At 41.3% G+C, this 21,036-nt stretch overlaps 1 long non-coding RNA gene across 2 annotated transcripts; it reads right to left on the bottom strand.

Moving 5' to 3' along the window:
- Nucleotides 1–1,597: 1,597 nt before the first annotated feature.
- Nucleotides 1,598–19,928, bottom strand: LOC120400128. Of its 2 annotated transcripts, none has more exons than XR_005595549.1 (4): nucleotides 19,667–19,928; nucleotides 18,891–19,010; nucleotides 4,151–4,237; nucleotides 1,598–1,784 (listed from the first exon to the last, which is right to left on the bottom strand). It is a non-coding gene; the product is annotated as an uncharacterized LOC120400128 (long non-coding RNA). The 2 variants fall into 2 exon arrangements; XR_005595550.1 differs by lacking the exon at nucleotides 1,598–1,784 and adding an exon at nucleotides 3,337–3,407.
- Between the last annotated feature and the right edge of the window lie 1,108 nt (nucleotides 19,929–21,036).

Raw genomic sequence — 21,036 nt, 5'->3', positions numbered from 1 at the left:
CCACATTGACATCTCAGTCACCAGATGCCCCTAGAGGCATAAGAGTACATTTATGGTACTGAAGACCTCCACTAGTTTTGATCCATGCCTTTAAGCTGAAGGAAATTAGTACATCTCCAAGAAAAATCTTGGTCACTGACACACAAGCAGAGTATAGATACCTCAGATCCCAAAAAGAGTCCAATGCAAGAGTGATTTCAGTAATGCAAAGACAAAGAGTAGTCAATTGTCTAACACAAGTGCAGTACCAAGCTTGGGTAACCAAACTCAGAGCTGCAAATACATAGCAGTGAAGAGTTCTAAGCCTAGCCATGAACAATATTGGGTACCAGTAACAGGAAAGTCAAAAGTACCAGTCGGGCACCTATGGTACTGAGGGAATGGGTAACAATTCACATCCATGCCAAGTTCTGGATACCAGCTGCATCAATACCCAAGCTGTCCTCCACAGGCTCTCACTTGACCCACTCTGACATCATGGGTACTGCAAGAATTTAGGTACCTTAAGTACCTAATAGTGCCTTTGAAGCTGGACTCTTCTCTGTTAATGACTGCTTGGGTTTTGACAGCATCACGACTCTGTCAGTCACCACCACCCCATTCTCCTCAAGTACCATATTTGCCCTCATCTACCTTGCCGATGGAACAGCTATCTTTCCCCCTTAGTGTATGAGGAGAACGACTCTTCAGACTTTCAAGTATCAGTCCAGGGTTCCCCTGTCTATTCAGGACACACCAGTATCCCTCTTATACTGATGTACACAGCAAGATAGCCCCTAAATGGTACCCACATGTCAGGAACACACATGGATGCCTCCACCTGTACTATTTGGGCCCCCTCAGTGAACTTGCTGGGACCCGAGGGAGTTCTATCATCAACAATTTGAATCCAAATCATCACACCATTGGAGAGAGCAGAGAAGGGCACACTCGCCTCAATCACAACCTATGCTAGAGGAAGAGACCTTTGAGGAACAAGAGGCAAGGGAGGATAAGGAGGTGATACCTCTTATTGATATTTCTTCCTCATTGCCTGATGAAGGTGTGATGACTCCACAAACTTCTATGGCAGATGACTTCAGACAGTTTCAGGAACTGAGGAAGTGAAGTTGCAAATTCTCTTAGAGGATGTTCAGAACTCTTACCATAAACTCCTAGATATATTACATGCTGTGTCAGTGATGAAGATCATCATTCCAGTAAATGAAGATTTTATGGAGCCTGCTAAGCTCAGCTACCACACCACCTATATGTAAAAAGAGTGGATAAAGAGTATTACACACTGTCAGGGAATCAGAGTTTCAATTTACTCACCCAGCTGTAAATTCCCTGGTGGTGGAGGCTACTAATGAATGGAGTAGACAGCATAGTTTGGAGACCACCCTGTATGGTAAGGACCATAAGATGCTCAGTATTTTTGGTCACAAGCCTTACTCTTCAGCCGCATATCATTTCAGGATAGCAAGCCACCAGACACTCATGGACAAACACAATTATCTGAACAACAATTAAATTCCTTTATTGAGCGCCTGCCAGAGGAACATTGTGACCAATTTAAACTTATGGCAAGAACATCATTCCAGGCCTCCATGGATGCTGCAGAAGTGGCAGTGGTCATGAGGATCACATCTTGGCTTCAGCTCTCAGGCTTCCCAAGAGAAGTTGAAAGCATCACTGAGGACCTTCTCTTTGATGGTCGCAAGTTTTTTGCTGACTCAATGGATACATCTCTCCACACATTAAAGGAATCGAAAGCCATGCTGTGATTTACAGGAGAATAAATCCTGTAAATAAGAGGAGATTTAGTAAGTCTCAGACAGCACAAAGAGCATAGTATTCAACTTACTATTGATCATCTGAGTCCCCATCCAAGAGGCCAAGGTACTCTTTTTTAAAAAAAAGAAAAAACACCTTCAGCTGCAGCCATATGTTTCCAACCATCTGTGTCATCCAAGCAACAGTTCTGATGGATTGGTTGAGAGTCTCAATCACCCAGTCAACAGGGTTTTACAGCTGCAACATATGACCCCCCTCCCTCCTTTCAGATAATGCATCTCCCACTTTCAGGCCACATGGGAAAGTATAACAAAACAATTGAGTTTTGGAAACCATAACATCTGATTACACAATTTCAAATCTATCCCTTCTACCTATTCCAGTGGTCCTCAAACTTTTTAGGGTCATATATACCCTTACCCCTGTCTGTGCCCCCCTCCCAGGATCTGGGGCTGGTAGCAGAGCCTTGACTCCCAGGGAGGGGTGATGCAGACAGGGGTAAAGGGTCTGAGGCTGGGGCTGAAGTTGAGGGCAGGTCTGGTGTGGGAGGGCTGAGGCTGGGAGCATGGCTGAGGCTGGGGCCAGAGCAGAGCTGGGGCAGAGCGGGGCTGGGTGGCGCTCCCTCCCCTCCCTCTGTGGGGGCTGGCCCATGTCTGCCATGCCCCCACTAATGTTCCTCTGTGCCCCACTGGGGGGGAACACTCCACAGTTGGGGGACAACTGACCTATTCCTTCTCACCATCCCTCTTCAGGTATCCTTATCACAATCAATTGCTAGTGTAAGAGGTTGCCTTGCTTCTACATTTAGGAGAAATAGAAGTTCCTGTACAGCAGAAATTCAGAATGGTGACCCTTGTGGCAATAATTCCCTTGTTAGAATTAGTTGTGAACCAATCTCCTCTCAACCTACAAGATGCATACTTCCATTTCTCTGTTCACCCTTCACACAAAAGATTTCTTCAATTTCTAATCAACACTGAACACTACCAATACAGGCTGAAAGAAAGCACTCTATCTTCTGCCCCAATAGTATTCTCAAAGATTCTGATGATAGTTGCTTACATTGTTTGGAGATAGTAGTTTTCCTATATCTGGATGACTGGATGATCAGAGGTAAATTATATGAAGAAGTGTAGGCTGCAGTAAAGATGATGTGTTCTCTGTCTGGTTAGCCTGGGCCTCCAAATAAACCTTAAAAGATCCATTTTGACTCTAATATAGCATTTAGACTTCATAGGAGCTTCCCTTGATGCAGTGACAGATGAAGCATACCTCCCTGCCAGTAGATTGCTCACTCTAACGAATCTCATCTTCAGGACACAGGGAAGTCCTCAAGTAACCATAAGATTGTCTTCAACTTCTGGGCTACATGTCAGCTTGCATCTTTATAGTGCCAGACTACATCTCAGAGGTCTACATGAATGGCTGCAAATGGTTGACAAACCAAGAAAGCTCAGTCTAGGCAGGTTACTGTCTGTTTCCCAGTGGGTTATACAATCACTCAGCTGATGGAAGTACCCAACCAAAACATGTGCAGGTGTTCCATTCTTCCAGAATTACCCTACCACAGTCATAGCATCAGACGCGTCACTTTTGGTTTGCGGGGAAAATGTCACTACAAATGAAGTCTTCTGAAATTGAGAGCAGTCATAAATGCTTGCTTACATTTTCTACCACTAATCAGGTCCAAGTCAATAAATATAATGACAGACAACATTGCATGCATGTATTACATCAACCATCAAGGAGGAGGAGGATGTTCCCCATCTCTCTCTGTGCCATAGTGATGAAACACTAGAATTGGTGCATAGCCAACCAGATAATTATCTCAGCTTCAGACCTCTCAGGTATCCAGAACATGTCAACAGATATTTCTTTCTAAATTTATGAATGAGAACTAAAGTCTGAGTCCTCCACATGATATTCCCAGCATGGGGATTCGATCCATTTGCCATGGCAGCCAATGCAAAAGGCATCAGGTATTGGTCCAGAGGGGGGTCTCAATCACCAGTTCCTAGGAGATGCTTTTTCTCCTCTCTTGGGGAAAAAAAGGGAATCTCTATCACTACTCTATCTCAATCACTACTGTTAAAGGTCCTCAACAAGATTGGGCCAGAGTCATAGTGATTTCACCAATGTGGCCAAGAGAAGTTTGGTAGCACTACCTAATATCAGGCTCACCTCTTGCCCTCTGTAGTGACTTCCATCACTCCTTCTTCCTGACTCAGGATGTCAATTGAACACTTCACCCCAACCTATAGATTCTGAGGCTCCAAGCATGGTTCCTCAAGGATTCTCAGGAATAGCGGTATCCAGTTCAGAAGTACATGTTTTATTAAACAGTAGTAGTAAAGAACCTACAGGAAATACTTACCTAGAGAAATGGAAGCCTTATTATCTTTGGTGTATCAGTCATCAGATTTTGTCTATTTGTTCTCCCCTTTCCAGAGTATAGGATTACCTGTTGGAATTGACAACATCAGGTTTTTCTATAAACTTAGGTCAACTAAGCAGAAATAACACCCTTTCACATACCCATGGGGGCCAAAGGGTTCACTCTTTGCTCACCCAGCCATGATAAAATTCTTAAGAGGTTAGTTAAATCTCTACCCACAAATCAGAGACCCTACTCCTAGTTGGGACCTGAACCTAGTACTTAATTGCTTTTAAAACATCCCTTTCAGCCACTAGCTACATGTTCTTTGTTAGATCTGTCAATGAAGACAGTCTTTTTATAACCATAACTTCTTCCCAAAGAATTGGAGCATTGGGGGTTTTAATGACAGACCCTGGTGTACAATAGTCACTAGAGAAAAAAGTATTGCTGCAGGCCCATCCCAGATTTTTACCTAACGCGTCCGCAGACTTTCATATTAATCAAACCATTTATCTCCCAGTTTGTTTGTTTTTTCAAAACCACTTTGGACCAGTCAAGAAGCCATGTTCCAAAACCTAGATGTCAGGAGAGCATTAGCTTTTTACTTAGATAGGACCTTAGATAGGAGGTCTTATCTCCTTCCATGTTGCTTCACAGTCTCCATTGTGGGACATTGCAATGGAAAATGAACTGAGGGTGTTTCAACCATGTGGCCCGACATAGCACTGGTGTGGAACAGATACAATACAAGCAGCAAATATGTATATGTCTTCAGATCACCCAACATTATGTCTGAGACCTGTTCTGGATGAGCCACTTCCAGGATTGTTAAGTTTCCATATCCATTTGATCTTTACTGTCTGCAAACACCGCTAAACAGGCTGCCTGAGAAGAAGTGCCAATTACAATGAGGATCTACCACTGCTGTAACAAGCGACTCCCATAAAAATGTTCCTCCTTAGCCTGTGTTACAGACCACATATCCTGTATATTCGCAGACAAGAAGGCTTACAAAACAGGGAAACAACTAGTAATATGTTTTCCCCAGAAGCAAAAAGTAGTGCATCATATCCCAGGATGGAGGTAACAACTTCTGGCAAGAAAACTCAGGTTAATTGCATTTTGCTGGGAAAATTCCTTTATTTTCTTGATAAATATACTGGGTACATTGAGAATGCACTACAGTGTTCACCACATGTAATTTGAAATAAGGGGGAGGATGCTGAAGACAGGAATGGGAATCCAGTAGTTTAGACCTCTGGGAAATATCTTTGATGGTGTTAATCTGGAGAACAGAGCACTGATTCAGCAAAGGAAGTTAAGCACATGGGTAACTTCACTGGGACTACTAAGGCTTAAAATCAGGAATGTACTGGTACAGTAGAGGAGGATAAGATTATCAATAAATACTAGTAGATGATGTTTTTGTCACTAGAATAAAGCTTCCATATAGTTTCTAGTTGGTTGAGTGGCTCAAATATTTTTGCTTGATTACTATGTTAGAAAAGTATAGAAAAATAAAAGCATACAATATTTCATTAAACTATTACTGTGATAGAATTTCTTAAACAGAATTTTAATCTTCATTTAAAAATAGTTACCTTTTCTTATGTTGCATAGTCCATCTTCTAAAACTCTAGAGCTGAATTTTGGCTGCCATCCAACCACTGGATCCCATGACTTAAATTAGTGATGCAATTCATTTGTGTTCCAAGAGTCTCATTCACAAAACTTTAATGAAGCTCCAATGCTAAAAATGCAGAGTATGTACCGGTACTTCTTTTTTCTTGTCATTCGTCAGGGTCAAAGAACTAGTTTCTGTAAAACTTGTAACCTTTTACAGTACTCAATATGCCAAGTTCTTTGTCTTCCATACCACAGGAGTGGAGCCAGAAAATAGATGAAGCTGGCACTTTCTATTTTTATAGAGATTTTGGAAGAAACATTACAAAAGCTGCGTGCATGTGCGGTAATACTCTGTCCGATGACAGGAACAGCATGTACACTGCACTTTTTTTCTTGAAGAGACATGCTGTAGTACTCTACATTTGGCTGCAGAAGAAATCCAAGAAAATAATCATGGCACTGAATATATGTTACATGTGCCATATGTGACCCAGATGTTAGAACTCCATTAATTTCAATTTTGAGGAGTTTTGCCTGTCCACACTCAAATTATAATGATAAATAAATATATTGTAGGCTGTGGTAGGGAAAAGAAAAAGCCCTTTCTCTGAATAAAAATTCAAGACCAGTCACTGTTGTGACTACAAGAGCCCATAGATGCGAACTGGCAAAGTGCACACCCAACACACTGTTGTCAGAATATTTAGCCAAATAGCATCTTGTAATATATCATGTAAAAATTGGTAACAAGCAGGTAATTAGTATCACTGTGTGATGCATGTATAGGTTGTGTATAAAGCATTGTGTGTGTGCTGGAAATATGTTTTTAAAATATGTTGTGGAGGCAGCTGATAAATAAGCCTAACCTAGACAAAGGGAAATGGATAACCTATCTGCATGGATCAAGCCAATAGGTGGATAAGAAAAGCAGCATAGCTTGATTACAAGCAAAAGGACAATCGAAGTACATTTTCATCTAAGGTAAACAAAGTGATCAAACCAGTCAAGAAAGCAAATTGACCGGTGCATGAAGAAGGGGGTTGGCGCCTGAATCCTGAAGAAAAAGCAGCAGGGGAGAGGATTTTGGGTTTACTTTTCAAATAATACATTTCAAAGGTTTTCTGGACTACAAAAGGGAAGAAAAGAGATTCCTTTGTTATTCACCAGTTAGGGTACAAGGGGATCAGCATTCTTTGATTTTGTAAATGTGGGATCCTCCTGCCTGCAAGGCTGGAGATGTTAGCAGCTTGATGTAAAGGAGAAAACTGCTTAGGCAAATATTGTAACTTGCTAAAATTAAATTTTTAGTCACTAGAAAGCATGATATTTTTGTTTAGTTTATAACCATGCCTATCTCCTTTTCCTCTTGCTTAGTGTCACTTAAGTCTATGTTCTTTATTAATAAACTTATTCTTAGTTTTATTATAAACCATCTCAGTACTGCATATTAAGGTACAGAGTGTGTCTTCATCTGGGCTAACAGGCTAGTGTATGTGTGTACTGTGTCTTTGGAAACAGTGGACTTAATTTCTGTGAGTGTCCAATGGAACAGACTGGACTCTACTGAAAACCTCTAGGGAACTTGGGAACTAGGTTTCACTGACTGTTACCTGCAAAGCAAGGTTTAGACTGGCAGAGTCTTGAGGAGTTTGCTAGTGAGGCAAAGAGACTGTGTGGCAGGAAGCTGTCATACAGTTTAAGCTCCAGCAAAGTGCTCTTGTGCTGAGGCAGAAAGGTAACACGGTAGCTTATGTTCTGGGCTCCCTGAGGAGAGTGTCACTTTTGTTTAACGGCTGGAGTTTATGGGAATGAGCTTTTGACAATATTTGTGCAATTACTTGACCAAGTGGTCATTTAAGTTGAGTAGAAAGTGGAGCTCAGAGGTGTGTTTCTAATATCTCATCTGAACTCCAGAGAGGAGAGAAATTATACTTCAAGTTCATTATAAATAAATCAAACTCCAATACTTTTACTACTGCCTCAGGGATGTGTGTACTGCAGCATCCTATCCAATATTTCCTGCTGAGGGGATAAAAGGAGCCACAGGAATAGGAGACAACCTAATCCTTTGGACCAAATTTTGTTATAATGTGGTGGTGGTTGCGGGGATGGAGGACTGAGGCAATGTGGCATCACCATCACCCCAACCACCACCACTTTTCTTTTGAGTCTGCCAAAGCTTCTCTGCATGGGAATTTGGGTTTCTGTGGTTTTGGGATGTATAGATGGGTGGAGAGGAAAAGAAACCAAGGGAAAGACACCCTGCAGCATCATCCCATTGGAAGCCCTCTGTGACTCAGAAAATCCCACTGTGCCTCCTATCATGAAGGATACAAGTTTTTACAGGCATCACTTCACGCACTGAAACCCAGCCCCATAGGGAGTGAAAAGAAGCAGCCGTGTAACAGCACAGGGAACCACTACACCATACTTTATGGCTGGGATAGTTTGATGACCGTAGGGATCCAATTATGATCTCACTTACTGTTTTCTCCCAGTGTAACTTGATTGAAGTCAGTGGCATTACTCCCGATTTTCATCACTTACTATTTGCATTTTAGTAGCATCTGAGTCCCCACTGTTCAGAATCTCCTCCTGTACCAAACTCCCTCCCAGAGCCCGCACCCCTCAACCCTCCTGCACTGTGAGGTTGGGATCCTGTTTTACTCGATGATGTACAGACATTAGTAAAATGCTATCCCACTTCCCCAAAACCTTACATTATTAGGTACAATCTTGCCAACTGTTCTGCATAATATTGGAATTGGAAAAGGTTCAGAAAAGGGCAACAAAAAGTATTAGGGGTATGGAACAGGTTCCCTATGAGGAGAGGTTAATGAGACTGAGACTTTTCAGCTTGGAAAAGAGATGATTAAGGGAGGATATGATAGGGGTCTATAAAATTATGACTGGCATGGAGAAAGTAAATAAGGAAGTGTTATTTACTCCTTCTCATAACACAAGAACTAGGGGTCACCAAATGAAATTGATAGGCAGCAGGTTTAAAACAAACAAAAGGAAGTATTTCTTCACACAATGCGCAGTCAGCCTGTGAAACTCTTTGCCAGAGGACGTTGTAAAGGCCAAGACTATAACAGGGTTCAAAAAAGAACTAGATAAGTTCATGGAGGATAGGTCCATCAATGCTATTAGTCAGGATGGGCAGGGATGGTGTCCCTAGCCTCTGTTTACCAGAATGTGCCAATGGGCGACAAGGGGATGGATCACTTGATGATTATCTGTTCTGTTCATTCCCTCTGAAGCACCTGGCATCGGCCACTGTTGGAAAACAAGATACAGGGCTAGATGGTCCTTCGGTCTGACCCAGTATGGCCGTTCTTATATTCTTACAAGTATACACTTGCATCCACCCAGAGTCCCTAGGCTTTGCGTGCGTGCAAATGTCCGTTCACAGAGAGCAGATTGCAGGACTGAAGACTTAGTTTAACACAAGACATGATAGGTAGATGAAAAAAACAGATGATAAAATGGAAGACAAGGCAACTATAGAAGCATGCATTTGCATAAAGAGGGTTATGTTTCAGTATTTTTAAATATAGACAAATGATCAGAAAATGTGCATTAATATGCAGGTGACACACAACTCTACCAATCCTTCGCTACATATGACCACACCCCTACCACCAAGATGCCCCAGTGCTTGGACAAGATCAATCCATGGATGAAGAATAGCTGACTGAAGCTAAACCCCAGAAAGACAGAGGTTATGCTCGTGGGCAGAGGAGAGCATTTGGAACAGCTTGTAGCCAAAGTGCAGTCTCCTTTTGTTGAAGGTACACATCCACAATTGGCCATATAAGTCTGTAGTTTAGTGGTGCTCTTGCAATTTCTTGCTGAAGCTGAGCTCTCCCATAGCAGTATTAACGAGTAATGCTTTCTACCACCTCTCTTTGGCCAGGAGACTCCATCCCATCCTGGCAAATGATTACCTGTCCTCAGTAATCCATGACTTTATCGTCTATCTGGACTACAATGCAATATGCCAGGACTTGAAGCTTTCAGTGCTTAGAAAACTCCAAATGGTATAGAATGATGCAGTACATCTCTTCAGCAACACAGACACTATTAGCATATCAATCTTGTCCTCTGCTCTCTACAATGGCTTCCAAGAGAATTTTGACTCAAGTTCAAGGTCTTATTCCTTATCTTCAAGGCACTCCATGTCCTGTGCCAAGGATATCTAAAAGACCCCCTAAATCTCCAGGATGAAGACACAGTTGCCAACTCCATTCCTCCGGCACAATGGAACTCTTTGCAATAGAAGTAAAGCTCATCTGTGCAGGAGACAGAGCTTTACCAGGGGCCAGGCTAAGACTATATATATAAGGAACTAAGGCCTATCACAAACTTCACCGCTCAACTGCAAGTTTAAAGTGAATTTCTTTGATTTGCTTTCTCTAGCATAAACACTTAGAACAAATATATTAAAAAAAAAAAACCAAGAAAATCCTGCCAAAGCAAAATACTTCCACTGCACACATCTCTCCCTGCCCTGGGGAGAGGAAAAGAGAACAAATACTATGTGATGTTTCTTATATTCCTTAACTCACAACTGGAATGTGCTCAGATACTATGGTGATGAGTGTGATATGAAAACCTATATGAAATAAAATATAATTAAAAGAATGGAATCCCAGTTTGTGACCTGCCTAACCACTCTGAAAGAGACCAGAATTAGGATATTGTAATGGAGTCCACTCACCACATGAGCCATCACATAGCAGTTTTCTTCCCCTATGGCACCTTTTCCAATGAATCCTCTGTTGATACAGTGGTCTCTCTTTCCATAATTCACAGTGCTCCCTCTTTGTGACTCAGCCCTCTGGCTAGGTCACTATATGTTTCCCCAACCCCTTCCAGGATATCAAAGTCTGACTAGAGTAGTAGACCATCTGTCTGGGTTGCACCTCCAACAGTCCTGTGCCACTTCTCAGTGGCTGGTAGGAGAACCTAGGCCCTCCCTCTACATGGAGTTCTAGCCCAGGAACCCTAAAACCAGCAGCCATAGGTCTACACAGTGCCCCACTTTGCTGCCGTTTCCCTGGCTTCTTCCTATCCTGACTTCTCAGGGTTTCTTTCCCTGCAACTCCTCTGGGGTTGACCCTTCTTCCAGGACTAGTATCACAGGGCTTATTCTCCCTACTGGGTTTCCTCCTTTTTACCTCTCTGCTTCCGCAGATCAACTATAGACTTTCTCCCTGCAGACCTCTACTGCTACAAACTTCCAGGGACGGATTATGACATTCTGAGGCCCCCAGCTACGTCAAGTAGGTGAAGCGGTGAAGTATTGTTCAGGCATGCAGGTGTGAAATCAGGAAAGCCAAATCACACTTGGAGTTGCAGCTAGCCAGAGATGTTAGGAGTAACAAGAAGGGTTTCTTTAGGTATGTTAGCAACAGGAAGAAAGTCAAGGAAAGTGTGGGCCCCTTGCTGAATGAGGGAGGGAACCTAGTGACAGAGGATGTGGAGAAAGCTAGTGTACTCAATGCTTTTTTTGCCTCTGTCTTCACAGACAAGGTCAGCTCCCAGACAGCTGCACTCTGCAGCACGGTATGGGGAGGAGGTGACCGGCTCTCTGTGGAGAAAGAAGTAGTTCGGGGCTATTTAGGAAAGCTGGACGAGCACAAGTCCATGGGGCCGGATGCGCTGCATCCGAGGGTGCTAAAGGAGTTGGCCGATGAGATTGCAGAGCCATTGGCCATTATCTTTGAAAAATAATGGCTATCGGGGGAGGTCCAGGATGACTGGAAAAAAGCTAATGTAGTGCCCATCTTTAAAAAAGGGAAGAAGGAAGATCCAGGGAACTACAGGCCAGTCGGTCTCACCTCAGTCCCTGGAAAAATCATGGAACAGGTCCTCAGGGAATCAATCCTGAACCACTTAAAGGAGGGGAAAGTGATCAGGAACAGTCAGCATGGATTCACCAAGGGCAAGTCATGCCTGACTAACCTAATTGCCTTCTATGACGAGATAACCGGCTCTGTGGATGAGGGGAAAGCAGTGGATGTACTATTTCTGGATTTTAGCAAAGCTTTTGATACAGTCTCCCACAGTATTCCCACAGTATTCTTGCCAGCAAGTTAAAGAAGTCTGGGCTGGATGAATGGACGGTAAGGTGGATAGAAAACTGGCTAGATGGTCGGGCTCAACGGGTAGTGATCAATGGTTCCATGTCTAGTTGGCAGCCGGTATCAAGTGGAGTGCCCCAAGGGTCGGTGCTGGGGCCGGTTTTGTTCAATATCTTCATTAACGATCTGGAGGATGGTGTGGACTGCACCCTTAGCAAGTTTGCAGATGACACTAAACTGGGAGGAGTGGTTGATACGCTGGAGGGTAGGGATAGGATACAGAGGGACCTAGACAAATTAGAGGATTGGGCCAAAAGAAATATGATGAGGTTCAACAAGGACAAGTGCAGAGTCCTGCACTTAGGACGGAAGAATCCCATGCACTGCTACAGACTAGGGACCGAATGGCTGGGTAGCAGTTCTGCAGAAAAGGACCTATGGGTTACGGTGGACGAAAAGCTGAATATGAGTCAACAGTGTGCCCTTGTTGCCAAGAAGGCTAATGGCATTTTGGGTTGTATAAGTAGGGGCATTTCCAGCAGATCAAGGGATGTGATCATTCCCCTCTACTCAGCACTGGTGAGGCCTCATTTGGAGTACTGTGTCCAGTTTTGGGCCCCACACTACAAGAAGGATGTGGATAAATTGGAGAGAGTCCAGCGGAGGGCAACAAAAATGATTAGGGGGCTGGAGCACATGACTTATGAGGAGAGGCTGAGGGAACTGGGATTGTTTAGTCTGCAGAAGAGAAGAATGAGGGGGGATTTGATAGCTGCTTTCAACTACCTGAAAGGGGGTTCCAAAGAGGATGGATCTAGACTGTTCTCAGTGGTAGAAGATGACAGAACAAGGAGTAATGGTCTCAAGTTGCAGAGGGGGAGGTTTAGGTTGGATATTAGGAAAAACTTTTTCACTAGTAGGGTGGTAAAGAACTGGAATGGGTTACCTAGGGAGGTAGTGGAATCTCCTTCCTTAGAGGTTTTTAAGGTCAGGCTTGACAAAGCCCTGGCTGGGATGATTTAGTTGGGTTTGGTCCTGATTTGAGCAGGGCGTTGGACTAGATGACCTCCTGAGGTCCCTTCCAACCCTGAGATTCTATGATTCTATGATTCTATAAGTGTAAGAGGCCCCATACCATAAAAAAGAGAATTTATTATTTTCACAGAAAGGACACTGAATATATAAACATGAAAGCTTTATATTTGCATATATAGAAAGGCGAAGTTGTAAAAATAGAATAATAATCTTCATTTTCAGCAGCCCTCTCTGTAACAATGACATCATGACAGAAATAAATTATAGACAAATTCTTTGAAATAATTGCATATATAAGTAAAGTAGATGTAAACAATACACTATAAAAAGTAAACAATACAGTAAATAATACAATTTACTAGAAGAGTTCTCAGGAAATTTTTCTTCTCTGTTGAGGCATCTAAAAGGCAGAATTCCTTGTCTGAATACACAATGAGACTCTTAGAGGATATAAGATGGCAATAGAGGATACAAGAGGCAATAGAGGATATAGGATGTGAATAACCCACAAGCTTAAAGCTCAACTATTAGTTATATTGATATGAATTACATCCAGGTAATAAGAAAACCATCAGAAAATTGTATGTGAGTTGTATTTTTCCAATACATTGATTTGTTTTGTTTTTATAGAAGGTTATGCTGAATTACCTAATATTGGTACTAAAATTAGTAGCAGAAAGTTTTAATTGAAACAAGTAAAAATTTTAATTTTATATTATAAATATTAAGATTGATATATCTATACAACATTTCATAATATTTTTATTAATATATATATATGGAAAACCTGTTATTTTACCAGGATATTTCTGTGAACGTTAGTGCTATTTTATCTATGTTCTCACGGGAAAACAAGAGAAGATATATAATTTTTGTTTACACCATGAATAAGGAAAATTATCTTTCTTTTCATATAAATAAATGAAAAAAACATTTGGTTAATTTTGTTAGGGAAATACAAAGTTTATCCAGACTGTGTATAAAATATATTTACAAATGTGTATTCTGATTTAATTTTCGCTACGAAACAATGAATTGTTGGGACTTTTCTTTGCCATAGTATAAAAATACAATGTATTATGCATATGATGTGATTTATAAGTCTGTATAAGAATTTTTACATAGCATACTACCTATAATAAAATATTATCTTGCACATTCCAAACCAGGTGAGCAGAAAATCAGAGTCTTTTTTCTAGGCAGACATCTCTCTTCACATTTGTTTCTCTATCCTCTGTCTCCCCCAGGACCACTAATTAATCTCGAGTAAATACCTTGGACACACAGAGTGACAACAAGGTATATGTGTGAAAGGGGAAGAAAGAATTTATCATAAAAAAGACTGGTAATCTCTAGACAGGAATTGAGAAAGTGAGGAAAAACTAGCATATAGTCAAGCAAATATAATGAATATTATAGGCTTTAATAGCCAGTAAATCGTATATGCACAGAGTTTGAAATAACTTGCTCACCAAGTACTCAGAATATTTTGATATATATGTATATCTTCCTTCACTTCTCTCAAAACCCTCTATTTATCCTTTCGTCAGCACTCTCTGATATTTACTGTGAAGGTTCCCAAAACTGACAGAGGGAAGCCAACACAAATTTATCCTCCTCAAAATCCACTTGACCCAAGTCCATCAGACGATCACCTGCAAAATCAATCATGTGAAGCCTGATTTGGCATGCGCACTAAAATACACAATCGTACGTATGTGCAGATCAAAAGAACAAAGAACACACTAACATACGAGTATGAGCTTGGCAGGATTGCTTCACGACACTGCCGTCTCCGTCCTCACTTTTTTCCCGATTTTTATTGGCAGTGAGATTATTTATTTATTTAAATAGATTATGAAGGCGTGGTCAGAATTTTACCAGTAGCAGCTGGCCAACAAAACACTGCCGTATGAGACAGATAGCAGACTTACTCATAGAAATATTAATTTTACAAATGCAATTATCATTTTTTTTCTCAGCCCTGGCCTCCCACCTGACAATAATGAACAATTAGTGAATGATAAGGGTAGGATAATGGTATTTGTGTAGCCAGATACGTATATTTTTGTCCTATTTGAATGAAAATATCTATATCTCCTTTATTTATCAACTGATTTTGATAAAATTTGAAATGGAGTCAGATTTTTCTTTTTTAGAAGCCCCTCATATTGTGAGGACGTAAACTGTAGTTTAGTTAGCTTATACCTTAATCTGGCACTGCAAACTTCCTCTCTTTATATTCCTTAACCAGCTTCTCCTGCTGGTCTTCATCAGCAATAAGTGTTTATAAATTCTTGGGCCTGCGTTCAGGTGTGACTTAGAAGGTCAATTGCCTGTTTAGGACCATCTTTATCCCTTCTGGGCTTGTGTGGGGTAAACACTCTATCACAGATGTCAGTGTTCAGTTCAGGAGCTAGACCATCGGTTTAGCTAAGTTTTTATATTAGAATGATTGGTTGAAGTACAAGTAGACTATGCTATTTGTTTGGTTTTTAAATGTATGAGTTAAAACCAGTCACCATCTCTTTAATATAGTTATTTCTATCTGTTGTTGGCTTGGAGAATATAGTCTTTATCTTCATTTATTGCAATTGTGTTTAACTATCTACTAGTTCTGTTTCAACTCTCAGTTCTTTTGCATGCAATATTACAAACTGGATATAGAAAGATATTTTTTTCAAATGTGGGTTCCTAAATTGTGATCCTAAGAATTGCACATCTAAAACCTCGATTTTTGGGGAGTAAATTGCTGGGCAATATTGTGCTTGTGCCTGAAATAACCTGAGTTATGCATAAAAACTTGGATTTGGCATGCCATTCTGGTGTGCATTGTTTAGGTGCATTTGAAAATGTAGCTTAGCATCTTACTGCCTTACTATATATCCCTTTCCACTGGGTGGCAAAGCTTGCCTAATCTTGTGTAAATATTTGTTTTTCCAATTCATAGAGTATTAAGATTTTAAATGTTTTTCAAACAATTTCCTATTTATCTATTAGAAACCTATGAAAAAAGCACTTTGGGCAAATAAGAAATGTATCTTCTTTGGGCAGTGGTTTATTGAAAATAAAGGAGCATAGCCACTCTCTCTAGTTTCCCTAAGAGAAAGCCAGGCATCAAAATTCTTACTAACAATCAAAGATGTACTGACCATTACATATCCTTTATCTACTAATAATTAAGAAAGTAATTAAAGGTCCAGATCCTGGAGCCTTTTGCATCCCATTGATGAGAAAAAATTACAAAGTCAGGCCCTAAATTAGTTTGGCATGATTTGTTTTTGACAAATCCATGTTCCATACTATTTACCTTAACTTTCTGTAGGGGCTCACAGATTATTTATTGGTGGGAGTGATGAAATCACAGAATATGGTCGGAGTGATGTGTAATTTTTCAAGCCAAGTGTAGATAGTACAATTGCACTAGAAACTATTTAACTTTTTAAATGGCAAGTAAAAAAATAGCCAATTAGACAGAAAGACCTTGATCCAACAAGACACATAAGCACATGTTTAACTTGGAGATCAATGGGCCCGCTCATGGGCCCAAATCTGCAAATTACTGACTACTTTGGCTCCGATCCAGCAAAGCAGTTAAGCATGTGCTTAATATTAAGCACATATGTATCCCATTGAACATTTGAATCAATGGGACAAGTCATATACCCAGTTTATCATGTGCTCAAATACTTTTCTGGATCAGGACCTAAGTGATCTAAAAGCATCTTAGAACAGGACATTAGGTTTTTGCAAATGAATGTTATTAAAATAAATGTGTAACATTCCAATAACTTCCAGCAAAGTTACCATACAAATTTAAAATTCAAAATGTTATGCTAATGAATAGGATTGGCTGCCAATATTCTTTGGCAGTAAGGAAGATGTCCAAGGTTTCTTTACACATGGGTATTGTGCAAGTATTGTTTATTGTATTAATAAAATTATAATGTTCTATGATGATTCAGTGGCTGTAACAAACTCTACAGAGCAGTTCAGTGACAAACTACTAGTGGAATCTATCCATCAGCAATACAGTATACTGTGAACCATTTTTAGTGAGTCCCAGCAGGATTATTAAACCTCACAAAGACAGTGAAGACTGCTCATGAATTTCTGGGAGGCTTGTTATCTGATAACATATTTGTGGGGCTTTACTGCTTGCTTCAATAATTCCACTGACAAGGTCCAGTCTGGGAGGATGACTGAGCAAACTTAGTGGAATGATGATTGTTGTTCTCATATCCACTAGTTTTCTGGAACCCACCCCTGAAAACTCATCACAGCAGATTTCTTAATTAACATTTGATTTGTTATTTAAGCAGTCTCAATAGTTTTTTTTTCTAAAGCATTCATCTATGTTTTCCCCTCAACCATAAACGTTTTCAGCCTAATGGTAAGACTGCACGCTACAGCAATTACTGTCTTACCTACTTCATGACAGCTTGGCAGACTTAATAAATCTTCTGAGAACAGTTATTTCTGAAACATATTTAAGATGCTTCAGAATTGAAAAACAAACAAACAAACCCTGCATTCTCTGTAATAAGGCACAGAATGGAACATTGAGCTGCAACATTCAAACCACTTTAAAGAATGTTGGGTCTACACCTCTCCACTTTTTCTTAGAAAGGAGCCAAACTTGGAACAGTGACGTGCTGAAGGGAACAAGTGACAGCTCCTCTGCCTTGTTTCCACAAAAGCCCTTCTCCAAGTATCCTGTGGGACTGGGGCTGTATGAGACAAGAAAGGGTAGGACACAGGGGAGAAAAGTTCTCTGTTACATCACCCACCCATACCCAATTAACCTCACAAGGATTTCTACGTGTAAAATAATGTAGACTAGGAACTTATTATCCTCTGATCAGTGGAAACCCCCTGAAGGGAGACTGGAGCAATGAGTTAGTGGAGACAAGAAGGCTCCCTAAACTGCTATGCTGTGCTGCCATAGAAGGAGAGATTAGTGAGCCAGACAGCAGGGCCACCCAGAGGATTCAGGGGGTCTGGGGCAAAGCAATTTCGGGGGCCCTTTCCGTAAAAAAAATTGCAATACTATAGAATACTATATTCTCATGGGGGCCCCTGCAGGGCCCGGGGCCTGGGGCAAATTGCCCCACTTCCCCCCGCCCCCCGGGCAGCCCTGCCAGACAGAGATTAGCATGGTTCTCAGGGGCGTTTCCTAGTCTAATGGTTTGAACACACTGTTTCACAGGGCACTGGACTCCTGAACAAAAGATTAGGTTTAAAAGCCCATGAGCTGAAACTTAGTGAGATACTCATCCCCTTTGTGAGTTTTCTCATCATGTAGGAGATGATCTAGCCCATTATTTGTAGGTGGTTTCAGAATGGTTGTTCTTTCAATTTTCTTTTTAATTTTCACTGCAGTGAACCTGTTTTTACTAGGGAAATCTCCTTAAATATCCTTTTAATTTATGACAAATTAGCCAGACACAGCACAAACACATGAAAAAAAATGAACACATACTGGTTGAGAAGAGAAAATAACCTCTCAGTGAAGAAAACCTGACACACTTCCAACAACAGCTCTGAAAAGATCAGTGGAAACATACTTAGTAAAAAGAGCAGTTAAACTACACTCCACAGATGCACTGCTGGAAGAAAAATTGTACACAATGGGGAAATCAATACAACTGATTGGGCATCTAAAATGGATGCTGAACAGAATCATCAGGAATGCTTACAAACCAAATAACAGCCTGAAGAAAATAAGAAAGTGATTGACACAGCGTGTATTTGGAAACAGTGAAGAACTCAAAAGAATAGTGGAAGAGACTGACATCAGAACATTGTCCTATAAATGGCAAAACTTCCAAGACATCCTCAGCATGGCCTGAAGAGAGACTCCTGCCTGAACAGAAAGGAATCAAATTGGTAGCTTTCAATACTATAATACATTTATATAAAAATTTACCACTTCTCTGGACTAGAATTGATAGATCAGCTTGTACATAAAAGATTTTTCTACTCACTTTGCTAATGTGTATCTCCAAATACAGGCCGTGTTCTTGGTAGTGTGGTTATTGTTATGCTGGGGGTTGGTGAAATCTCATTTAAGCTGATGGCCAGAACTGCTGTCCTTCATTCTGAATCTATGTAAAAAAACCAATTACACTCTCCGTTATAGACTAGATAGCTGAAGCAATAGGAGCAACTTCCCAAAACACAATCCATGCAGGAACATTCAGGAATCTGAGCTATGTGGATGGAGGATTTTCCTGGGGGTCTGAATGCAAAAAGCATGAGGCTGGGTATTGTTTGCGGAAGGTGTGGGTGTGTGAGAGTAGCATCAGAAAACACTGCAGAAGCACACGGAGAAGGCAGCAAGAGAAAAACAAAGATAGCAATAAAAACAGCTGTGGTGTGAACCCTTAGAAAAAGGTAAGAGAGAGAAAGCTTTTTCGGTAAAGTGTTGGCTGAAAGAAGCTTGGAACTACAAGCAAAGGAACTGTCACCTGTTTGAGTCCTAGTGTATCCAGAGAAACAGAACTTTGTGTACATTCTCTGTAAATAAAAAAGATTGCATCAAAGAAATACCGGACTCCCAACATCAATATTTTTTCCTAGCAGAAACAATCTGTAAGCCCTCAAATGTTGGCTAACTGCTTGGGGCAAATGCATGGGTAGCAGGTGTACAGCAAAAATCCTCTCTGTGAGTAAGTAGGCATCCCCTGTATTTATTGAGAGAAAGAGTGTCAAGACAGAGAAGTAAGAACACATGAGCCCTTAACCTGATTCTGACACTTACCTCTGGTATTGCAGGTTATTTATCCTCATTGTCTCAGCTTTGCCGTATGCAAGATGGTGACATTGTTATTAGCACTAAGTGTTAATGTTGTTTGATCCTACTTGGTTTGTGTACAGCGGACCAAGGTGCCATATGCATTTTTGTTGAGCCAAGGAGCCAAAATTCATTTATACTTATTTTTCAAGGAAATTGTATGTTAAGTCCTTGGGGCAGCCGGTGTAGGAAGCAATCACTTGAGGCCAGAGAGCAGGCAGCTAACCAAAACCTCCATTTTATTTACAGATATACAGAGAGCTCACTCAGCCGGTTGAAACCGGTTGAGCTAACACATAATAATCTAACTCAGTTGCCATAGCAACAAAAACCATGACAACCAAATACACAACATATTCCTCCCCCCCTAATAAGAACATCCCCTAAATAAAACACACACTAGACTAGAGAAGGAGGGTAGACTGCCTCCATTCCCGGCTAAAACCTGGGGATTATTTTGCCCCATAACCGTGGGTTCGCCCTAGCTAAAGATCCAGCCGATGAGGAGGCCTTCTGTCTCTAGGTGGATTACGGCGAACTTCTGGTGTTATTGCACCCGAAAGCACTAGGGGCTCAGGGTCCGCAGCACGAACAGGTGAGGAGGTGGTATCAGCTCGTGCTGGGCAAAGGGGTATCTCAGCCGCCGGCAGTAATGGAGGAGAACAGTCAGAAACAGGTGACTCGTGATTCGGTCCCTCACCAGAAGAGGTGAAGTCAGACCCCTCAACTGCAGATGGGTCCTGAGGACTGGCATGACCTGGCAATAGCTGATCTACATGTCGCCGCCAGGTAAGATTCTCTGCAGTCCGGACTGTGTAGGAAACAGGTCCTGTTTGAGTGATGACAGTGGCCGGAACCCATTTAGCTCTGGAAGTATAATTCCGAGCCAAAACTGGCTGTCCCGGACTAAAGGTTCGGTCTTTTGCTCTGGGTGCCCATCTGATGACTTGATATTGCTGCTGATGTTGCACAATTTGTCGGGGTTCAGAAGGTTTCAGCAGATCAAAGCAAGTGCGCAGCTGTCGTCCCATCATTAGAAAGGCCGGAGATGCGTGGGTCGTAGCATGAGGTGTGTTTCTGTAGGAAAGTAAAAAGGTATCCAGACGCTTTTGAATGGAGTGTTGTCCCCTTGCTGATTTCAAAGCGTTTTTCATTGTCTGCACAAATCTTTCAGCTAATCTGTTGGTGGACGGATGATATGGTGCTGACGTGATGTGGTGTATCCCATTTGCCTTCATAAAATTTTGAAACTCCTGAGAAACGAACTGCGGTCCGTTGTCGCTCACAAGTTGTTCTGGCAGACGAAAACGACTAAAGAGTCCTCGTAGTTTTTGGAT

Source organism: Mauremys reevesii, linkage group 3 (assembly GCF_016161935.1).
Source record: "Mauremys reevesii isolate NIE-2019 linkage group 3, ASM1616193v1, whole genome shotgun sequence".
Taxonomy (NCBI): Eukaryota; Metazoa; Chordata; order Testudines; family Geoemydidae; genus Mauremys; species Mauremys reevesii.
The sequence above is the reverse complement of the archived record's forward strand: the minus strand, read 5'-3'. Positions and strand labels throughout refer to the sequence as shown.